The 17772-nt window shown below is 50.1% G+C and overlaps 1 long non-coding RNA gene across 3 annotated transcripts in view; it reads right to left on the bottom strand.

Annotated features, from left to right (window-relative positions):
- Positions 1–17772, bottom strand: part of LOC134481194 (uncharacterized) — a 59384-nt gene that overhangs the window by 13316 nt on the left and 28296 nt on the right. The gene's annotated exons all lie outside the window — the stretch shown is intronic.

Here is a 17772-nt window from a genome sequence, read left to right as displayed (position 1 = left end):
GGTGCGGTGAATGGGAAGAACAGACAGCTTACAAAAGTGAGACGGAAAAGCTTGGGGCCACGCTACAGGGCCTGGAGTCGGACGCAGGAATGGGAAGGCGACTCAGGTCTTCAGATGCCGCCACTGCAGGGTCTGCAGGGGAGGCTGGGAAGGGAAGCATGGACCAAAGCAGATATCCTATCTCTGCAGGAGGATGACCCCCAAATGGGATGAAGGTTGTGGGAGAGACCGAGGGGTTGGGGGTGGGGAGGACTAAAAGGGCCACAACATTCATTCCCCAGAGACTGCGTTTTGATGGGGCTTGATTTCGAAGAATGCAGGGATGCCCGGTCTAGGCCTTTTTGAATAAGACCAGGAGTCCAGGAGTCGTATCAAAAAACATGTTGGAACTGGGACTGTAGTATTGTGGGTAGGGTGCTGGCATGCTGGGTTCTATCCCCAGCACCCTATAAACCCGGTGCAAGTCTGTAATCCCAGCACTTGAGAAGCGGAGGAGCGGGGAACAGGAGCTCAAAGCCATTCTTAGCCACAGAGTGAGTTTGAGGCTAGCCTGAATTACAGGAGACCCTGTCTCTCCCTCCCCACCTCCCCAGCCCCAGATTGTAAGAAACCACTCGGAAAGCCACTTTGAGCGGCACGGTACAATCTGATTGAACTTTCCAGAGTGGGGAAAACGCTGATAGCCTTCTGCAGTGCTTCTCTCCAGTTCTTCCAGCGCCTCTCCTTCCACTATGGGAAAGGACCAGGCCAGGGAGTGCGCTCCTCAGTCTCTCTGGAGAATCCCTGACCCCCGGCTCCCTGACACCCACCCCCACCCCACCCCCACCCCCGGCTCCCAGGCCTGGGCCCTCACCCTCACCCTCACCCTCCTGGTATAATTCATTAGCTTCACAGATGTGTTCTCAATTCCGGGAGCTTACAGAAAAGCCTGCTCATTAACCTCCCGGCCCGTGTGCACCGCCCGGTGCCACCGCAAGCGTAGCCTTCTCGGAACACAAGGGCCATGCCAGCTCCCGAATCCCGGCAGCCCCGATCCGGCTTGTGCCAGCAGCGGCTGGTCTCTCTCACTCGGGCTTTTTCTGTAAGCCACAGACCCACCGAGCGACACCCGGTGTGAAACAGGACTCAAGCTTCCAAGGTGCTCTCTGCAGACTGTAACCCCACTTGAGTAGCCTGGTCACCGCCCCTCAAATGGGGACGCAGTGACTGGGTGGGGTGGAGGGGAGTTTGGGGTTGGAGCTGGCCTCGGAGAGAATTTGCAGGGCTCTGGCCACCTTTGTACTTGCTACACTGTAAAACAATTCTATTTCTGATGCTGGATGCGCGGCTGGAGAGAGGGTTGTTTATCCACTTCCACCTCCGCTGCCGTCAATTCCCAGGAGTTGGACTCAACTTCTCGGGCTCCCTCACTTCACCTCTGTTCATTCTAGCTCAGTTGAACTTCTAAGAGTTACTTGGCCAAAGCCCTTAACCATCTGCCTGTGACTCCCTCTGCACCTCTAACTACAATCGCTATGGCACTCACTGATCCTAGGTGGGCACCGAGAAAACTCACTAGCTGGTCTTTGAGATAGTTCTGTTGCTAGTCTAGCATTCTGGGCAGCAGCACCAGCGGTTCTCATTCAAAAATCTGCATTTCAACAAATAATGAAGGGGGTGGGGTGCTCACGATGCCTACAATTGGAGAGGGACTGCTCAGTTCATTTCTTGGTGCTCCTGGTTCCAATTCAGATAAACGCCTGCCTTGTCCGTCACACACATCCAGGCGGGTGTGGCACCCACCGGGTGAGCACACCTTACACTTCCCTTGCCAGATAGATATTTGCCTTGATTAGAAGTGTTACAAAATTGCACATGGGGGTGCGTGAGGGAGGCTGAGTCAGGAAGATGGAGACTTAGAAGCTAGCTTGAGGGGCTGGGGATTTAGCTCAGTGGTAGAGCGCTTGCCTAGGAAGCGCAAGGCCCTGGGTTCCGTCCCCAGCTCCGAAAAAAAGAACAAAAAAAAAAAAAAAAGAAGCTAGCTTGAGCTAAGACGGTCTCAGCCAGGTGGTGGTGGCACAAGCCTTTCATCTCAACACTTGGGAGGCAGAGGCAGGCAGGTCTCTGAGTTTGAAGTTAGCCTGGTGTACAGAGTGAACTCCAGGACAGTCAGGACTACACAGAGAAACCCTGTCTCGAAAGTCCCCCTATCCCTAAAATACAGAAGTGACCGTAGATGTTGTGTATCTAGTGCTTCCCTGGGCACTTGAGCAGCTAGGCATAGCCTTGGAAGCTAAGGTTTTCCTTTTATACCATGATATGGAGAGCATAGATATGGGTAGCAGGGAAGAAGAGAGAGATGGGAGAAATCCTAATGTTCCCATCTCTCCTCCTATGACCAGGGCTTTAAGAGATGGGCACTGTTTCATGCAGAAGACAGAGTTAAGAGGGCAGGGTGTCAGCAGGTGACCTGCAGCTGAAGGGGTCCCCACACTGTGGAAGGCACATTCCTTCATGTTTACCCTCTTGCCTTGACTTCACGGCCAGTGTCCCTGCACTCTCCAGCTGGAAGGGACTCATAGGTCACTGTAGCCATGCTAAATTTCCAAAGGCTATAGACTGGGCCTCATGCCTGGACCTGGGCATCTCAGATCCTTGAGGGTCAAGAGGGAGGGCCTCTCCAAATATTGGGCCTCTGGGTGGTTATAGCCTCACCTGACAGAAACCTATGATGTGGATGCAGATGAGGGACCTAGGCTTGTTACCCTGTGAAGAGGGGAAGAGATGCTTCCAAAGAGTCTCCTTGCTGCCTACCTTTTACACCCTTTGGTGTAGACCCCCCCCCCCCAAGCGCCCTGTCTTCCAGCTACCTTCAAGTCTTCTGAGTTCTGCTCTCGGTCCGTTGTTCCAGGGCCACGTCGTAAAAAGATTTACAAGACTATGTAAAACTGGCAGTAAAAACAATTAAGTTTAATGGCACCTCGGGTGGGTGGCTGGGTGGGTCGGAGAGAGGCCTCTCCCTCCTCCTGCCTGAGAGCTGCAAACCAGAGGAGGGAGGGGGTCTGCAGGCATCTATCCTGCTGTCTCTCTGTTCTTCTTAAGAACCTTCCCTCAGCTTGGAGGTCAGAGGGTCAAGGCTAAAACAAGGAGAGGGTGAGGCACAAGGAACCGAGGAGACTTAAGCTTCAGTAGATGCTACCTGACTGAGGGGTCCTGAGTAAGCCTCTCAGCCCCTCCCGGGCTCAGTGTTCTCATCTGTGAAATGAGAACTGAGAACTTTGAGCCTCTGTCACAGAACTGTAGAGATTTCCAAATGACTCATTTGAAGGCCCCTCCCCCACGCCCGATCCATACGTGTGCTCAAGTATTTAATTAAGTTGGCATTTAAGGGAGCGCGTGCCCCCCAGGTGTACACTGAGGTGGAAAGACACGGCGGCTTTTCTGAAAGGTCAGGGCCACATTTCCGAACCCTGGCTCCACCAGTCCCTCTTAAATATGGGGTTTCCTGCTAAAATTGACCTGCTTGTCCGGCTGGTGACCCCGGAAGCGACCCCATGCTCTAGCGATAGTCTGCAGCCCCCGGCTTGAAAACGACCTGGATCTCTGGAAAGCCGGTGAGGAAATGAGAGTGACCAGGGGGTAGAGGCGAGGTCTCTCTCTACCTCCCTGTCCCCTGGGCCAGCCCGGAAAGCTCTCATTCTGTAGCACTCCTTGGCCTGGAGACAATTAACGTCCATTTCAGAAAGCCCTCTGTTTGTCTGGGTCTGTGGGTGGCCCAGTGGGGTTGCCCCAACCCCCAGTGGACTCTGCGGGGCGTAAGGGCATTCCCCCATTGGCCAGGCGCTTTAATTAAGGGGGTTGGGGGGTGGGGAACGCATGTACAATGGAAGCAATGTTATCATGGCCCCTGGCCCCTCCTCTATCCAGAGGGTGGACTCCCGTCTCTGATCTCAGGAAGTAAGGATCTCTTCAGTCGCCCCATTTTAGGTCCAGGTACCCGGGACCACGTGACCAGATGGACCGAGGTCCACAAAGAAACTGCCACCAACCAGTTCAAAGATCCCATTTGAGGCTGGGATGTAACTCGGATGGTAGATGAAGTGATTGCCCACCAACCACAAAGCCCTGTGTTTGAATCATCAGCATGAAAACAAGCCTCCTAACGCATGCCTGCAGTCCCAGCACTAGGGAGACGGAAGCAGGGGAATCCGGAATCTAAGGTCGGTCATCTGTGGCTATGTAGTGAATGTAAGTCTAGCCTGGGCTACATGATTTCGACAGGAAAAGGAGGAAGATGAGCAATGGGAGGAGAGGCCCTTGGTATTGTCAAGGCTCAGATGCCCCAGTGTAGGGGAATGTCAGGGCCCGGAGGTGGGAGGGAGTCCGTGGGTGGGTGCGGGTGGGTGCACCCTCCTAGAAGCAGGGAGAGAGGGGATGGGATAGTGGGGTTTCTCGAGGGAAAACTGGGAAAGGGGATAGCATTTAAAATGTAAATAAAATGATATCCAATAGAAAAAAAAAAAAGGATGACAACTGGTAGTCGTGGGGGAGGGGAGGGTTGAGTTTGTTTATCTGCCGACAGTGTTACCACTCTGTAGTCCAGGCTAGTCTAGACTTCTTGATCCTCCTGCCTCAGCCTCCTAAGTGGTGGGATGACAGGCATGCACCACCTTGCTGAACCTGCACATCTTGGTGAAAGACAATAAATGCTGAGACAGAAGAAAAAAAAATGAGGACCAGGAGAGCGGGGTAGGGAGAAAGAGAGCTTCCAGGACAGAGTGTGCTGCACAGCAGAAGCCTGGGAGGAAGGAGCTCAGGAGGCAAGGACAGCATTCCCAGGTGCCAGCAAGGGTGTGCAGGGCGAGGGAAGACTAGGCAGAGCAGGAGGCAGAGGCAGGAGGATGTCTTGGTTCTAGGCCAGCGTGGTGTACAGAGCGAGTTCTAGGACAGCCAGTGCTACACAGGGAAACCCTGCCTCTAAAACCATAAATAGATAAATAAGTAGTTAAATAAATATAAATAAATAAAAACGCCTCTCTGGCCGTAGACAGAAACCTACAGCAGAGGGTCTCAGAGTGTAAGGGTGGATATGGGAGGGGGGGGGTAACAAGATGTCAAACCCCAGCAACAGGAACACTGCCTGGCACTGAGCCCAGAAGGGCAGCTGAAGATCTTCTCCAAGAAGAGGGTTAGAGGAAGAATCAAAGCCAAGGGTGGTGGCCCAAGCCTACAATCCCGGCACTTGGGAGGCAGAGACAGGAAGTTCAAGGGCAACCTAGGCTACAGAAGGCCCTGTGTTTAAAAAACGAAACAAAACGTAAGATTAAATTAAAGCCGGGCTGAAGAGCACACATGCTGCCAAGCCTGGTGGTCCCAATTAGATCCTCAGGACGGCCAGGTCACCCTCCATATATGTACTGTGGCACATGCTTTCCCCCTGTGCACAAATACATGCTATTTTTTAAATTTTAATTACATTAAAAAATAAAATAATGGTAAAAGGAGAATGGGCTCTAGGCATGAGGAGAGGGACATGTGATATGGTTATTTCCAAGATGGCAGAGAGAGAGAGAGAGAGAGAGAGAGAGAGAGAGAGAGAGAGAGAGAGATTGATTGATTCTCTGTGTAGCCCTGGCTGTCTGGAACTTGCTCTGTACATGGGGCTAGGTTGAACTCACAGAGATCTGCATGCCTTTGCCTCCTGAGTGCTGGGATTAAAGTTAAACACCACACCCAGTGGCCCTAAGCTAATTCATCAGAGAGGAATTGGTTTAAACTGGGAACTTAAAATGAAGTGGGAAGTGCGTCTTCCAAGAAAGACCATGTCTTGAGACACTGTGACTTTGCCCTCAGTCCTTTGTTGATCTTCAGCTACTAGGACACTGCCATGAGGGCAGAAAGGCAAGCTCCCCTATCATGGGGTGGGGGAGGGAGGGGAGAATAGGGGTACCATGCCATCTGTGGTGGTTTGAATATGTTTGACCCGAGGAGTGGCACTATTAGGAGGTGTGGCCTTGTTGGGGTGGGTGTGGCCTTGTTGGAGTGGGTGTGGCCTTGTTGGGGTGGGTGTGTCCCTTGGGCATGGGCTTTAAGACCCTCATCTTAGCTGCCTGGAAACCAGTCTTCTCCTAGTGGCCTTCAGATGAAGATGTAGAATTCTCAGCTCCTCCTGCACCATGCCTGCCTGGATGCTGCCATGATCCTGCCTTGATGATAACGGACTGAACCTCTGAACCTGTAAGCCAGCCCCAATTAAATGTCGTCCTTATAAGAGTTGCCTTGGTCATGGTGTCTGTTCACAGCAGTGAAACCCTAACTAAGACGCCATCTATGTGAGTGTGCCTTCTTGCATTTGAGCCCTCCAGCCTCAGCTAAGCCTTCAAGCAGCTGGGACCTGGTCAATATCAAGACAATATTCCAGGGACTGGAGTAAAACTCAGGGAAGAAATGTCTGCTTCCTACACAACGGGGGCCCGAGGTTCCCAGCATTTGGCCTGACAAAAAGACAAAAACTGAACATCGTTATTTTAAGTCCTAAATAAGGACCTTATTTATGCATTCCAGGGAAATCCTAGGTTCACTTTGCAGCATGCCATACATGGAGGGTGCACCTGCCATGAAAGAAACATTGTAACTTTTTTTCCACTACTCATTCTAAGAGATCTTGACCAGGTCAATGGGGAACCTCAGCCTCCTCATCTGAACCCACAGGTGCCATGATTTCTGGTGTTTTCTATAAGGACTATCCAGTGCTGTGCATCTGAAACTCCTCCTTCAGGGGTTGGCTCTTTCCATCTGTGCTATCTTATAGCATCCCATCAACTACCCTCAAACACACAAGCAGGATCCGGCCACAAGCTCCACACAGCCTGTTTCCAGAGTGCCCAGCTCTGGGCCAGCCTCTTTCTAGGCTCTATCTCCTCCCTCCTCCCCATCGGGCTGTAAGCCAGTCATTACCATCACCAAGCCAACCTCAAATTCCCATGATGTCACATCACTAGACAGGTTTCAGCTGTCACTTCCAGGCCCTTAGAAGAGGCCACAGATACCCAGGTCACAAGTACTTCAAGGATTCTTGGCCTAAGATACAGAATGGGCACAGGAACGAGAGAACACAGCCACTGTGCCCAATAGCTTGTCTGGTTCAGGGTCCTCAGTGTCCTTGCACTGATGTGTCCCATCCAGAAGTATCTTACCCCTCTTACAGAAGGAGGGGTAGGCAGTGGTTAGCCTCTCTAGGGAGTGGTGCAGAGCCTAGCTCTGAAACTTTCTGACTTCTCTCAGGAGGAGTGACGTGACCTCCCAATACATCTTCCACCACGAGGAGGGGACATGGGGGCCATCACTTTCTTTGATTGTCCTAACAGTGGAGGGACCGTACCTGTGAGAAACCCACAGCTCTGCCAACAGGGTCCTGCTTCCCCCAAGGCAGTGCCTTGTGCCTTTAATGGGGTAGGAGGGGTAGATTTAGAGACAGGGTTTCTCTGTGTAGCCCTGGCACTCCTGGAATTAGGTCTATAGCCCAGACTGGCCTTGACCCCAGACCTGTCTCTACCTTCTGAGTACTGGGTTCATGCGACACCTCCACCCAGTATCATTTACCAATAATTTCATAATCTTTGACCTCCTGTCATATTTCTGAGTGTGTGTATATGTGTCCTTCCATGTGTGTCTGTCTGTATGTGGAGGCCAAAGTGGATGCTGAGTTGACTTCCTGGATTGCCTGACACTCTATTTACTGAGGCAGACTCTGTCTCTAAAGCCACAGCCTTTGGAATCTGCCAGTCTAGACAGTTAGCTTGCCCCAGGGATCCAGTCTCTGACTAGCAAGTGCTGGGATTACAGGCACTCTCCAGGACCTCGTGGCTTTTTAGGTGGGTGTTTGGGGATCTGACTCAGGGCCTCAGACTTGCACAGGAAGGAGCTTATCCACAAAGCCATCTCCCCAGTCCCCTTCCTCATATAATTTTGATATTTAACAAAAAAAAAAAAATCCCAAAAGAGTGTTTGTTAGAGACTGGTGGTGATGTCTCAGAATTCCTAATTTACAGCCCCGACCTTACGTACCTCCTAACGAGGTTATATTTAAATAAAAAAAGATGTGATTAAAGCAAATTTGGGCAAGCCCTACTCAAAACTGATGGATGACCTGTAAGAAGAGATTAGGATGTCTAGACAGACAAAAGGCCGGTATTGTCCAGAAGAAAAGCCATGTGATGACCAGTAGACAAAGGCCTACTCCTCTCCATCATCACCAGCAAAACTCCAGCAGCCACACTGAGCTCCTGCCTTAGTTGCTTTCCTGCTGCTGAGATAGAAGAACTGACAAAAAATTAAATAAAATAAGAAATTTATTTGGGCTTTTGGAAAAGAAGTCTCCGTGGGAAGGCCCTGTTCTCTTTAGGGTTTTCTGCTTGTTTGGTTTGGTGAATTTAACACAAGCTAGGGTCCCCTGTGGGGAATTTTCTTAATGATTGGTTTCTGTGGGCGGGCCCAGCCCACCGTGGGCGGTGCCACCCCCTAGGCAAGTGATCCTGGGTTGCATAAAAATGCAAGCTAACCAAGCCATGTGGAGCAAGCAGGTTGTCAGCATTCCTCTGAGGCCTCTGCTTCATTCCTTCCTCCAGCTTTGTGCTTTGACATCACTCTGGACTGTGTGACTCAGCCACATAAGCCAAATAAAGTCTTTCCTTTACCAAGTTGCCTTGGGTCATGGTCTTAATCACAGCAACAGAAACCTAAGGCAGACGCCCCTCCCACCACCACCTCTATTTTCCACTATGAAAAAAAAAAACCCTCTATTTTCCTCTCTTAAATGGACAAGGTTTATACTCTAAGACCAAGGAAAAGGGAGAGGAAGAAGACACAAAGAGGTGTCAATCATGGTGTAGACGGGCAATACAGACATGCTGCTGCTGCTGCTGTTTTGAGACAGAGTCTCAGGTAGCCCAGGCTAGCTGCAAACTCCCGATGTAGCCAAGGATAACCTTGAACTTCTGATTCTCCTGCCTTTATCTCTTTAATGGTGGGATAACAGAAGTCACCAAGCCTGGTCTGTGTGGTTCTGGGGATGGAACCAGGGGCTTCATGCATGCGAAGCAAGTACTATACCAGTGAAACTGCACACCTAGACCAGTGTGGACAGTCTCAATTCTCATTATAATTGTACAGGTTTGTTTTTTACTGCCAACTTGACACAACTAAGTGATGAAGAGATGAAGGAATCTTAACTGAGGGACTGTCCAGATCAGAAGGGCCTGTGGCCATGTCTTGATTGATGGTTAGCGTGGGAAGGCTGAACCCATCGTGCTTGGTGCCACCCCTTGGCAGTCATCTGGGGATGTATAAGAAGGGGAAGATTGAGCAAACCAGTTGGCAACCGTCTTCCATGGTTCCTGCTTCTGCTCCTGCTTGACTTCCTGCTCTGACTTCCTCAGGGATGGCCTGTGACCTGAATGTATAAGCCAAATCAACCCTTTCCTCTCCGTGTTGATTTACCATAGCAACAGAGGTTCAAACCCGGATGGCACTCTTCTAGTTTACAAAGGGCAAAACTAAAAACCAAAGAGGTCGGCCTGCCCCACACCACAACGTCCTTCGGGGAAGCAACAAAATTCAGCTAACTGGGCTAAAGAATGCTTCCTTTAAAAATAAGACTAGGGTAGGGGGGAAGGGCTGGAGAGTGTCTGGGAGACACACGCTCCGAATTCCTCCCCAAGTGCCACAGCGAAGCACTTGAGCCTATCTCGGTGCTGACAGTGCAAAGGGTGTCCGCAGCAAAGCTCGCGAATCGCGCCCCTCTGTTCCGGAAATTCCCTGTGTACCTCCTGAAACAGGGCCCAAGTTCTCCTTCTTTGATGAAAGCAGCCCCAAGGTCACAGTCAAGACCCACGACACCCCCATAGGAGCCTCCAAGAGGGCAATGGGGCAGCCTAGCTTCCAGTCCCTGACAGCGTGTTCCACTCTGGGTTCTTTGCCCTGGGGGCCGCCCCTGAGGATATCACGCAGCCCCTGGCTTCCAGCTTAATTGAAGTATTGATGGTGATGGGAAGTCAGGAAGGTAGGTTAAGCAGAGGTGGAGCCCAGCATCCATGTCTTGCCCTTTTCCGAGAGGGGCTGTGAACCACCAGGACTCCACACCGGGCTGCCCAGCATCTGTGGACACAGCCCACAATGGCTATCCAAACATCCTTCTCTCAAGCCAAATGGAAGGGAGACCCCACTGTTGCTAGCTTTGGGGTGTTTTTGGCCGCACCCCAGAGGTGCCCTTATATTGTGTCCATCCAAGTCGAATGGAAAATGAGAAGGGATTGTTTCTTGCCTCCAGCCGGAGCCATAATAAGTTAGAATTGCAGCTGAAAGGTAAAGATGCTGAGGATGGACCCAAACCATCTTGCATGCTAGGTAAGCACTTACCACTGAACCACAGCCTTGTTTATGGATTTTTCACTGAAACGGGGTCTCAAGGAGCCCAGACTCACCTTGAACCGCCTATATAGTAGCTGAGGATGGCCTTTAATTTCTAATTCTCCTGCCTTCACCTCTCCAGGGGTAGTGAAGACTATTGGTGTCGGCAGTGCTGGGGACTGAACTCAGGGCTTCACACGAAGTAGGAAAGCTCTTTACCCACCAAGTGACAACCCCAACTGCAGGGTCCCTCTGGGCTCCACTTCAGGTATCATCTCCATCAGGTCTTTTTGGTACAAGCAGGTCCATACAAATTCAAGGGGGCGGGACATAGACTCCGGCACGTTTGAGGAGGAACCGGAAGCTGCGTGCAGAGGAGCATGCTGGGAATTCCTCCCACTGTTCTTGAAACCACTGAGTGTACTTCCTGGGCCCGGTCTTGTAATTATGAGTCATGAAATTGGGACTCTTAGCTCAGCTCCACTATGCTTCTGGGTCTAACCTAGATCTCCTACAGCTATGGGAGAGTTCAACCTAACGCCTAACCTGAGTCCACTCTCATTGTCCCAACCAACTTGACACTTCTCTATAACTCACAGGGAAGCTCATACATGCCATTACATTCAGTGCCCTTCGCCTGTCCCTCGAGCTGAAGTTCAGAGGAGTTGAGCAACTTTCTCCCCCCCCCCCCCCAGCTGGGGACCGAACCCAGGGCCTTGGGCTTCCTAGGTAAGCGCTCTACCACTGAGCTAAATCCCCAGCCCCAGCAACTTTCTTTCATGTCACACAGCATACCTGGGTAGTAAAGGAATTTAACCCAGGCCCACATGTCCAATAGGTTTGTTCGGGTTTTTTTGTTTTTTTTTTTTTTTTGTTTGTTTGTTTGTTTTGTTTTGTTTTTCGTTTCAACAATTAATACTTAGGGGGAAAAAACACCTTCATCTCTTCTCTGATCCGCATCTCTGAGCTAGCTGGAGAAGCCAGAGAAGTATCTCAGTTTCCCCACCTCACCCCACCCCCTACCCCCGGCTGAGGGATGAAAGATGGGCATTACTCTGACTCCAGATCCTTCTTCCAGAGGCACCGAGGGCAATAACGGGTTAATCCGCCTACCCTGAGAACCTGCAGGACCTCACTAGAGATATAATTACAGAGAATCACCCGTTCTGGCCTTCTGGGAAGGGTTTTGTCAGAAGTAGCTAAACAATGTCCTGTGGTCTCTTCACCCTGTGGACTGATTAACTCTTGGGGAGAATGTTCCCCAGTGACTGAGGTGAGAGAGCTGCTCCACCACCAGCCCAAACTCACACTTCTTGGGATTCCAAAGTCTCCCCAGGGGCCCTCCCCGCCCGAGAGCCAAGCCCGTCCTGGGGGGTACATTCTGCTCACTGTGTGTCTAAGGCCCCTGCCAGAAGCCTGATGAGACCCCATTCAGTTGCCAAGAGTTAACCACCCGCTACGGAATTCCTGGGTTAGAACCAGCCAGGCAAGGCAGATTTATTACCTTTTAAAGTCTCCCTCGTCTTCCCATTAGCCCCTCTTCGACTGTCTCTATCTCACATCTCCTTCTCCCCCCACCCATGTGCCGTAACCCTGAGTTGGGTGTTTTCCCATTAGCCCTGAGGTCTGAGCTTGAGAGACATTTTCTAAGTCGGGCTTATCTCTCACTGAGCATCTCTCCGCTTCTCCCTCAAGCTACCAATCTGGATTTCTGAGAACCAAACAGAGCCCCTGGGGTTACTTGCTAAATTGACCTCTGGATTGGGTGACTCATCGTCCCTGGGAATCCAAATCAGTCCTTTTATTCTCTGTCCCACACCCAAGTCGTGTGGCTTCTACAGCCGGGCCATGATGCTCCCGCAAGCAAACAGCTTGACATTGCTCAAGATCAGAATCTTGACTCTCTCGGGAATCCCCAGGTCCTAGGTGATAATGTCTCCTGATGGAGACAGATGCTAAGGACCCCAGGCTGGCCAGTCCTGACCCTGGGACTTCTTTGATCTGTGACCTGGGGTAAGTGACTCAACCTGTCTGTTTTTCAGTTCAGTTGTCAGTAAAACAAAGAAACTACATGGTGATAGTGAAGGTACATGGGAACCTTTGAGCCAGGTGTGGTGGCTCATACTTATAGTCCCAGGGCTTGGGAGGTAGAGGCGGGAGGAACAGGAGTTTAATGGTAGCCTGGGCTGCATGAGACTCAGTCTCGGGGGGGAAAAAAAGAAAAAAAAGAAAGAAAGAAAGAAAGAAAGAAAGAAAGTAAGTGGGGGAGGATGCTGACAAACCTTTATAACACCAGTACTCAGGAGGTGGAGAGAGGTGGATCTCTGCTGGTTCAGAACCAGTCTGGTTTACACAGTGAAAACCTGTCTCAAAGCAACAAGCAAAATGAACCCTCACCGTTGGCCACTCCACCACCAGACAGGAAACTTTGTCCCATCCTTTACCATCCCTAGTTCAAGCCACCAGGTGATCTGCCATCTATCCTAAATCTTGTCCTTTTTAAAAGTTCCTTTTTCCGTATAGGTATGTGTGTGTCTCTCTCTCTGTGTGTGTGTGTGTGTGTGTGTGTGTGTGTGTGAGAATGAAGATACCCAAGAAACCAGTGGCCTCAGATCCCCAGAAACTGGGGTCACATTAGTTGTGACTGAGCGAATGTGGGTGCTGGGAATTGAACTTGGGTTCTGTGCTAGAGCAGGCTTTGACGCCTCTTTGTTAAAGACGAGGTCTCAGGCTGAGCCGAGACATGGAGCGTTGAATTTCAGCTCCATTCCTCTCCCCTCGGAGTGTTTGGGTTGCCAGCATGAGCCATCGCGCCCAAGTTGTGTAGTGCAGTACTTGGGGATCAAACCAGGGCTTCGTACGTTTGGCAAGCACTGTTCCTACTGAAGTACACCCCCAGCCTTTGTTATGCATCTGAGTGGTATGGGTTTGAACACTGCTATGCGACTGGCTAGGTTTTATGTAACTTCTGGGGGACATGAAGGAGAGCCAAACAAGAGATGGATGTGGTGACTTCACACCTGTAATCTCAACACTTGGGAGCCAGAGGCAGAGGGTCACAAGTTCAAGGCTATCCTGGGCCACTTTAGAACCTATCTCCAGCCAAGTGTGGTGCACACACCTTTCGTTAAAGTGTTTGGGAAGCCGAGGCAGGAAGATCTCTGAGTTCCAGGCCAGGCAGGGCGACACAGAGAACTCTCGTCGTGAGAAAACAACAAAGAATTTGTCTCTAAAAAAAATATCAATTTGGACCAAATAGAAGGGGTCCCGACCTCATAGAACCTCAGGGGGGAATCACAGGTATGGTCTTACAAGGATCTACCTCTGGTCATCTCTCCAAAGGAGAGACATGGTTGAGAAGGTATGTGATGAAGGGTTCCTACTTAGCTTGAGGTCAAGAGCTATGAGCTGAGACCCAAAGGACGAACCAGAGTCACTCAGGAGAGGAGACCCTTCAGACACCGCCTTCAGTCCTCTGGCAGACAGACCGAGGCCAAGGGGGATAAGAAGAGAAAGTACATCTTGCACTTGTCAGCTACTGCTGTGAGACAATCATCCAGGGAAACTTCAGTGCTTTCAACCGGAAGTCACTGCTTACTATGTTTCCTGCCTGGGCTGATCTTGACTGAGCTCAGCAAGGCTCTTCTATCAGCCAATAGGTACAGGCTGGGCTCCATTCTGTGTCCCGAGGCCCAAGAAACACCTATGGAATAAACAGGTTTGCTGCCAAGGCCAGCAACTTGAGTTGATCCCCCAGGATCCACATACACAGATAAATAGGTAAATAAATAAATGTAGTTTTAAAACACAGTGGTAGAGACACAAAGAACAAATGGTTGTGTGTCTTGTCTCTTATAACCTTGGCTGGGAACTGGTCTGTTGCCCGTTTGGCCCACTTTCAAATGGCTCAAGCAGATCACAGGATCAACCTTCAACTCAAAAGTCAGGTGTGTCATTACCAAGTCACCCACGGAGAAACAAGGCCCGGGAGCATGGATTGTTTTTGGAGGGACAACAGTTCCGATATCAAAAGATGGACGTCAAAGCGTGTGTGTGCAGACAGAGAATGAGATAAATTGATCTGGAGAAGAAGAAAGTAAGATTCTGCAGGGCCTTCCAAGTCAAAACAACTACTATTTTTAATAGCACTGGGGTGGTGGAAGATGATGGCAGATGATGGTTCAATCCGAAGTTTCTATGAGGAAACCCATCAGAGAGAGATTGGGATTCCCGCCTGTGGATTCTAAGCCTGATTGGATGTATGCGAGCCTTTGTGTCCACCTCCCAGTTTCCGTAGTTGACTCCTCATTGAGGAATGAACGGGACACCCTAAATCTGTCTTTCAACACCCCAGAAGAGCAGCTTATCTAACATCTACCGGAACCCGCACAATCCAGTCTCTTGTGTCACCTTATGAGCTCTCTGCACACTCAAATATTTTTTCCAGCCTGGAGAGGAGAGACAAGTTTCCATGTTCCGCTAACATCAATTAATTTGTCTCCCAAGAGGTGTCTCCCTCGTTGTCATAATCACCAAATTAGAAGAGCGGTCTCCAAACACCCTGTAGTTTCAAGCAAGCCCAAGATTTCCTCCAACTGAAGCCCCGCCCCCAACTGAAGGGCGCGCTGGGAGATTTGGCCTGGGTACTGAAGACCTGGGGAAAGCATCTGTCTGTCTTTGCTCATTGTATCAGAACAGATGACCCTGAAGCCGGGCTATTTCAAACTCAGAGCCCAGAGCTCATTTTCCTTCCAGTGTGTCCCTCTGTATTGACCATGAAATTCCAATCAATAACTCTAAGGGATGTGCTTGTCTTCCAGAACTCTTGTCCAGGTGGGGAGACAACTCTCTTCAGAGCAGCCCGGCTCAGAAACACAAATGAACCCCTCCCTCCCCTCTCCCAGTCTCCATCGCATGCATCACCTCCCGACCCTTCTTGCCTTGGAAACATTCCTGGCAGTCTCTGGCTTCCCTCCGTGGAGAGAAACAGCCATCTTAAGGCTAATCAGCCAGAAAAACCTGTTTTCCAGCTGAATCTCACCATTTCCCACCAAGACACAGGAAGAGTGGCACTGAACAACCCCGAAGCCCCACCCCCACGCCCCGCCGGGAACCAGGAGTAAGTACACCTTCAGATTCTTACTCCATCACGGAGATGCTGCACATCCGTCTAGATGTCTCAGCTCTGCACCGGTCAGGGATAAACTGGGTAGGAGATACACGCGGTGGTCAGACCCAAGGAGCAGTCAGGCCAGGCCAGCAGGAGTGGAAACCTACAAGCTGAAGTGACCTCTCCCAGCCACTTCTCACTGTCAGCCTTTCTGAATGAAGGGGGAGGGGGGTAGATTTACTGTGAGGCTCAGCTGGCAGTATTTTACAGCCATTTCGAATGGATTTGAGATAGTAGGGTCAACGTCGTCGTTGGCTGCGCCGGCCACAGAGGTGCTGTAGAAGGCTCATTTTTTTTAAAGAGACCCATCCAACATCCCAGACACAAGTGAAGTGGAGTTCTTGGCCGGGAAGAAAAAGAAGAGGAAGAAGGATTGCGCTGGAACTTTCCAAGGCCAACGCTATTAAACACATGGCCAAATTGCTGAGGGTTTTAAGATGTAAAATGTTCTCAGTAGCTCTCGGTCAGCCAGGCCCTTTCTGTCCATTTAGCAAGATGTGTTTGCAGCGCAGGCAGAAGTCCCATCCGAGGTCTGGTTGATGGGGCACCACATTTATTATTGATGGAGTTAGAGAAAGAAAAACCTAGCTCAGATCTGGCCTCCCGGTTACTGGCTAGGTATTTGTAATTAGCTACAGAGGCTCTTTGCAGCTCAGCCTCTACCCCCTAGCCTGACCACTCTGTCCAACTCGGTCTCTTTTTAAAACAAGGCTGAGCCCTGTGGGGCGTGGCCGTCTCACACCTGCAACCTCAACAGGAGGGAGGCAAAGGCAGGATCAGCAGTTCAAAACCAGCTTGGAATACAGAGTGGGGTCTGCCTCTAAGTGGAGAAAGGTGGGGGTGGTGGGGGGAGGAAGGAAGGTGGGTGGCACACATCTTTAATCTCAGAGCTCAGGAGAAGGCAGAAACAAGCCTCTGATTTCTCTCAGGTTGATCTCAGCTTGGTCTACAGAATGAGCTCCAGTCCAGTTAATGGCAACAAAGAGAAACCTTTTCTTTCTCAAAAAACCAAAAGGATGGAGGAGGAAAGGAAAGAAGGAGGGGAGGAAGGAAGGAAAGACAGAACGCCTTAGCTAATGATTCAAAATGAGTAATTAAAGGACATCTGTAAATGAATTGAAGATTTTTTTTAAAGATATATTAACTTATTACACATGAGTACACTGTAGCTGTCTTCAGACACACATACCAGAAGAAGGTACCGGATCCCATTACAGATGGTGGTGAGCCACCATGGGGTTGTTGGGATTTGAACTCAGGACCTCTGGAAGAGCAGTCAGTGCTCTAACCACTGAGCCATCTCTCCAGCCCCAATTGAAGATTTTTTTTTTTTTTTTTTTTTTGGAAAAATGAAGAGAAGAGAGATGGTTCAGTCAGTTGGGTTCAGAGGCCCACGCAGAAACACCTGTGAACTACCCCGTCAGGGAGAAGGTTGAAACAGCTGAATCCCTGTAACTCATCAGCCAACAGCTTAACGGAATCAGTGAGGTTCAGGTTCCCGGAGAGACCCTGCCTTCAGAACCTAAGTGGAGTTGTATGTGGCGGCTCACACCTTTAATCCCAACACTCAAGGCAGAGGCAGATGGATCTCTATGGGCTCAAGGGGAGTCTGGTCTACGACTCCCTGTTTCTATTTTGTTGCCCTTTAAGCAGTAGCAGCAGCAGCAGCAGCAGCAGCAGCAGCATCTGGTAAAGAGCAAATGAGAGAAGGCACCCAACGTTGACCTCTAACTTCCACAGGCACACATGCACGCACGCACGCACGCACAAGACGATACCCATACTGACAAGTTTGTATACCTCACGCACAACACACCAGGCCCGTGTAAAAGAAAAAAAAATTTAAGGTTAATAAAACTAAACCAGGTGGGCATGGTGGCCAACACTTTTAATTCCATCACGGAAGAAGAGGCAGAGGCCAGCAGATCTCTGTGGGTTCAAGGGGAGTCTGGTCTACAGAGTGAGAGAGGTACAAGACTGCCGAGGTTGCATAGAGAGACCTTGTTTCAAAAATTCAACAACAATAAAAATTCCAGTACATATACATATATATACACATATACACATATATACACACATACATATACATACACATACATATACATACACATGCATATACATGCATATACATACATATACATATACATATACAAACATACACACACACACATATATATATATATATATATATATATATATGAAAACGTGCTCCAGAT

This window comes from Rattus norvegicus, chromosome 12, assembly GCF_021556685.1.
Source record: "Rattus norvegicus strain SHRSP/BbbUtx chromosome 12, alternate assembly SHRSP_T2T, whole genome shotgun sequence".
Taxonomy (NCBI): domain Eukaryota; kingdom Metazoa; phylum Chordata; class Mammalia; order Rodentia; family Muridae; genus Rattus; species Rattus norvegicus.
This window is presented reverse-complemented; position numbering and strand designations above follow the sequence as displayed.